The following is a 5,877-nucleotide window of genomic DNA, read 5'->3' as shown; positions in this document are numbered from 1 at the left end:
AGCCTCCATTTCCTCCAGATGGCGAGAATCCAACCTGTGTGTAAAGATTCACAGCCCAGCAGCCTCACTCGGCTTCCTGACTGCTACTGGCCAGGCCTGGGGCCCAGGCTGGGCGCCGTGCGAGATCGCAGGGAAACACGCAGGGAAACATGCAGGGAAACACGCAGGGAAACACGCAGGAGACGGAGCCACGGAGCCTGGACGCACCGCTCGCCCAGGACGCTGCCCCGCCCTGCCGCCTCCCTTGTTCGGAAACCACTAGGACCACGAGGTCACCCAACCCCAAGGAAGGGGGGAACTGACCTTGGTCTTCGTACCACCCAACCTCCTGGATATTCTAGAGACCCGCCGCTGAAGGGACCGAGGAGGGCAGCTGCTGGGCCTGGTGAGACTGCCATGATACGCCGTCCTCGCCCCACGGACCTCCCTCCTGGTCCTCAGACTAAAGCCCCTCTGGCTCTGCACAAAACCGGCCCCTCCCCTTCACTCAGGCCTGAGCTCAAGTGTCTGCCCAGAGACCCTGCCCAAAACCGCCACCGCCTGCCCTCGCCGCCTGCCCTCGCCCATGCACAGTGAGCACAGCCGCGTCGCCCCGAGGCACAGCTGTCCTCCTCATTGGCTCGCTGGTCTGCAGGCTCTCCCCAATGCGGACAGGGTCTCAGGCCCTCACATAGCTCTCGTACACCGCGGTGCTCATTAAATTTGGGTGGAAGCAAGGAGGGAGGAAAGAAGGAAGGAGAGAGGGAGAGGACAAAGGTTGAATCAACCAGTTGTCACAGCCCATCACCTCTCACCTCTCGCCTGTAACCCTGGATCTGTCCCCCCGACCAACCACCTTCGATCCTCTACCACCCTGAGCTACTCTGAGCTCCCAAAGGACATCTCTCTCATCATCACACATGTTGCCTGAAGCCTCCCTTACTCTGATTAACTTTTAATTAGCCTGCGGATCTCAGCTTACACATGATTCCATCAACATTCAGTTAACAAAAATCACTCTACTGTTATTAGGTGAGAGAATTTTTGGCGATGAGGGAGATGCTTTTTAGTTTTAATCTACTGCTTTTTATATACACGGAATTTTCTGTGTACATATATTCTTTTAATTTTACATGGATTATCTGAATATGGAATCATGGGCTGCTTCCTATTTTCTTTGTAATATTTCTCTGCATTGAAAAAATATCCTAATAAATGTTATTTTTCAATGCCAGGACCACAGTGCCTTCATGACTGCAGCCTCACTGTGTGGCTTAGTGTCGTAAGAAGTCACCTTACTGAGCTCTTGCATTCACTCTGGAGTTTTTCTAGCAGACAGCCTTCAGCTTCCTCAGTAGCCACTCTATCACCTGGAAAACGGTCATTTCAGCCTCTTTTCTCTTTTGCTTTAACTCTGTGCTCTGTCTTACTGCTTCTTGCCCGGGCACTTGCAGAATCGTGACCTAATAGAGGTGATGGGGGTGGGCATCCACCTCTCATTCTTGGTTCTAATGGAATATTTCTGAGGTTCCCCTTTAAGAAGGTGTGCCCTTCCTCACATAAAGGAAAGGTGCTTCCCTTGTCCGAGTCATAGACGAACCATCAGTACAATCACCTCTACCCAGAATGAGGCCGTAGCCTCCCCCCACGACCCCAACTTCTCCACACGCCACCCCCCATCTCTGCTCCAAGCCAGTCTCAGGCAGCCTCTGCCAGCTCTCTCCATCTCAAACCTCTTACTGGGCCTGGATCCTCAAAGCCTCGCTCTCAGGCTGCCCCACCTGGGTTCCCATTGCCTCTCACCTGTGACCACTGGGTCTCTCCCCCAGACCAACCTGCACCGCTCCTCTTCCCGGCTCCCACGGCTCCTCTTCCCGGCTCCCACATCTCCTTTTCCCGGCTCCCACGGCTCCTTTTCCAGGCCCCCACATCTCCTTTTCCCGGCTCCCACATCTCCTTTTCCAGGCCCCCACGGCTCCTCTTCCCGGCTCCCACATCTCCTTTTCCCGGCTCCCACGGCTCCTCTTCCTGGCTCCCACACTCTCAGCCCTGGGGCCTTAGCTGCGACTGTGCAAGGTCAGGGCCGTCTCTGCCTCCGACTGCGTCCCCGCAGGTGCCTGTGGCCGGCGTCGCTCTCGGTCCCACCCTCTGCTGTTCAGGAGCAGGTCCACCCCATCCTACTTCCCTACGATCTACTGATGGGGAAATACTCCTGAGAATATGGAGTTGAGAAGAGCAGCATGAGCCCAATTTTATGAAACCACGGGTGTGTGCAAGCTCGGGGAGAGAGCCCGAGAGGGAGTGCACAGACGCGCTAACAGTGGGTATTCTGGGAGCCGGCAGGATGCCGCTCACTAGTACACGCATGGCCCAGCCCACTGTCGGGGCGCGTATGACGAGGTGCCAGCGGCTCCATTCAGCGTGGAGTCACCGTCGGGGAAACTCCTGCTTCTCTTTCCTTTATGTTGCTTTTTAAATCCCGCTACGACACCAGCGTGTCTCTTCTGGTCCTAAAATACCTACCGAGATCCCCGGTAGTCATAGCTCTAATTCACCGAGCTCCTAACCACGTGCCAGGAACGGCACTAAGTGCTTACGCTGGTGCCTGATTAAGAGTCAGGAGGAAGGCGCTGAGCACAGGCTGGCGCTGTGCCGCTACCCCTGCCTCAGTCCCTTCTGACGGCGCCGTGAGCTGTGACTGTCGTCACTGTGCAGGAGAGGCTGAGTTCGGGAGGTCATCCGTGCAGGGGCCTCGGTGACAAGGCCTGGGGGCGGCTCTTGGGGTGGGGAGTGGGGGCCCTGCAGGGGTCGTTGCCCCAGGGGAACGACTCGTCCTTAAAGAGAATCTGCACGTCAAGCTTTCATGTGACAAATCCTAAATCTCAAACTGCAGAAGCATATTTAATTTTTACAAATGATGCACCGAAATACTGCACACGAAGCAAAACGAGAATCCAGACCGCACGCCGTTCTGCAAGCCGTGGCGCCTGACCTCTGCTCTGGGAGTCCCCCTGCACCGTGTCCTCTGTCCCAGGAAGGCCCAGATTCCAGGGTTTGTGCCGCCGCCCAGGGCGGTGAGGGATCAGCAAGGCTTTCCTAGGCAGACAGCGGCTGTTTGCAGCCTCGCCCTCTCTGCCATTGCAGCGTGAATGCTGTTAACCAGGGAATGCTTTTCCCATACAATTTTATTTACAAACACTGAAATTTGAATTGCACACATGTTTTTTACATGTCATGAAAAAATATTATTCTTTTGACTTTTTTCCCAACCACCTGAATATGCAAAACCATTCTTAGCTCATGGACTGTGAGAAAAACAGACGCTGCTTCTCTGGAAGCTGTGGGGTGTGCCGCTCGCTCTAAGTCCTCGCTCGCTTCAAGCCGCCTTAGGCTGCCTCGGGGAGGCCCAGGTCACACGCAGGCGCAGGCATGTGCGCAGGTCCTTCTCACCACATGGTTCTGGCTGGTCTGTCTTAGTAGGGTTTGCATTTTGTCTTCAGCTGAACTCTTCTTTCCAGGAAATCTTTGTTGGAGGATGTAAGACAGCTAACGATAGGTGGTCACACAACCACTGCCCTCCCCCTGCTCTGTGGCCCCCACGTATATATCATGGGAAAAGCTTGGTTGATGGAGAGCTGCTGGTCCAGTTTGATACAAGCGGATGGACCACAAAACTATCACAAAGCCTCCTAGCAGAGGTCTGCGCTTCCAGCTCTACGCTGCGGAAGAGAAGCAGTCACAGTGCTGGACAGGAACGTGGAGCCGGGCAGACTTGCCCTAGAGTGGCCACTGGGAGCTGTGTCCGTGGGGAAGGCACTCACTTCACTAAGCCTCCGTTTCCTCCTCTGGAAAATAGGATTAGACGACCAGGTGCCTCAAATAGCTACTAGTATTTTGAGAGCTAAAGAAAACAAAACAGCCCTGGCCAGTTTGGCGCAGTGGTTAGAGTGTCGGCCTAAGGACCAAAGGGTCACAGGTTGGATTCCTGGTCAAGAGTGTGTGTACCTGGCCTGGGTCAGGGCGCATGCAGGAGACAATCAACCAGTGTGTCTCTCTCGTATCTCTTTCTCTCCCCCCGTCTATCTCCTCTTTGTCCCTCCCTTCCATTCTCTGAAAATCAATGGAAAAAATATCCTGGATGAAGATTTTTTTAAAAAAACCAAAAAACATAAGATAAAACAGGTAAAGTGCTCAGATGGTATGTGCTATTTGGTGTGTACTCAACAGGGGACTTATTCCGACTTACACCCAGCCAGCTGGAAGGGCAGGGGGCTTAAAACAACCAGGGACATGTGAATGACCCTCGAATGTCTAAAGAAAAAACAATGAAGGCCTTTTTTCAATATCAGGAAAGAAGTTATGAATTTGTCTTTCTCCCAAGAATGTCCTTGAGTCTTTAGGTCTCTTCGCCAGGACACCCCTTCCTGGTTTGGAGCCCAAGAGGATGGCCTCATAGTGCATCACATTTATTCTGAGATGCCTCTGGCTCGAAGCCTCTTTATAGTATCCTATATAATAAAAGCCTAATATGACAAGTGCCCAGTCATATGTTCAACCAATCAAAGTGTAATATGCTAATGATATGCTAAGACCGCTCAACCAGTTGCTATGACATGCACTGACTACTAGGGGGCAGACGCTCAATGCAGGAGCTGCCCCCTGGTGGTCAGTGTGCTCCCACAGGGGGAGTGCCACTCAGCCAGGAGAGGCGACGGTAGAGGGAGCCTCTCCTGCCTCCACAGCAGCACTAAGGATGTCAGTTGGACATCCTCCCCAGGGTTCCTGGACTGTGAGAGGGTGCAGGCCGGGCTGAGGGACCCCCCAACCCAAGTGTATGAATTTTGTGCATTGGGCCTCTAGTAAGATAATAATACGCATCATAACAACAGCTACATCCATAGTGTCATGGAAAACTGTGGGCCTAGGTTCCCCACCTCCAGTGGTGATGCCTGAGCCCCTCTGTGGTCTTCTGGCCTCACCATCAAATGTCCCTGTGAATAGCCCACCGCCTGGGGCTGCCCAACTGAGTGGAGAAGGAAAGCCGGGCTTCTGCTCTGTGCCTGGCCCATTGGAAGCCCGTTAAATGTTGACCATTATTAGGACGTGCCCAGAGCTTTGCAGACCATGAACTCATCTTCACATGTCACCTCACGTAATTCTCACAGCAAAAGCCAGGCTCTGTGTGACTGTAAACCTTGCCCGCTGTCCAGGACACCTGCCCCACGCCTCCACTAGACCTCTGTGACAGGGACCGGAACGCTAACGTGCAATCCCGTGCTGCCGTGGAGAGAAGTTCCGAAGTTGTTTGTCATGTATAAGAACTGGCGGAGCCATTAGCTGCCCCCAGAGATCGGTTAATTGGGTAGTTAACAAACACCCACACCGACTATCAAACACCCACAACGAGTTAAGTCAAGCTGATGTTGAGGAAAGATAAGGAAGGGAAATACTGACTGTCACTTTCCCCAAGATGCAGCCATGCAGCTGCCAGAAGGGTGAGCCTTAGAGTCTGTCAGGGGAGGGGTGACGGTCCTGTGCCAGCCGTGCCCATTGTTGGGGGAGTGGCTCCTCCTGAGGGGCCTGGAACCTGCCCCCAGGAGCCAGCACATCTGAATGGGAGTTCCAGTGCTGCCTTCACCGGGTGGGCACAAGCAAATGCCTATGCCCGTCTTCAGCGCCTGCAGGGCAGGCAGGGAAGTTCTATGTGACGCTCCGCTCCCTTCCCCGGTCCCCACGCTGGTTGGGAGAAAGGAAAGAGGACAGTCCTCAACATGAGTGCCTGTGCTTCCTCGTTCTCTGCTCGTCTAAATGGATCCCAAGACCATGCCGCATCTAGGAAACAGAAAACCCTGTCTTTTTCTTCTTGTTAACTCGACTGGCTCCTTTTTGTGCCCTCAG

At 53.8% G+C, this 5,877-nt stretch overlaps 1 protein-coding gene across 1 annotated transcript in view; it reads left to right on the top strand.

Annotated features, from left to right (window-relative positions):
* The window catches only part of CACNG3 (calcium voltage-gated channel auxiliary subunit gamma 3), an 84,659-nt gene that overhangs the window by 70,499 nt on the left and 8,283 nt on the right, over positions 1-5,877 (top strand). The gene's annotated exons all lie outside the window — the stretch shown is intronic.

Source organism: Myotis davidii, unplaced genomic scaffold, assembly GCF_000327345.1.
Source record: "Myotis davidii unplaced genomic scaffold, ASM32734v1 scaffold150, whole genome shotgun sequence".
Taxonomy (NCBI): domain Eukaryota; kingdom Metazoa; phylum Chordata; class Mammalia; order Chiroptera; family Vespertilionidae; genus Myotis; species Myotis davidii.
This window is presented reverse-complemented; position numbering and strand designations above follow the sequence as displayed.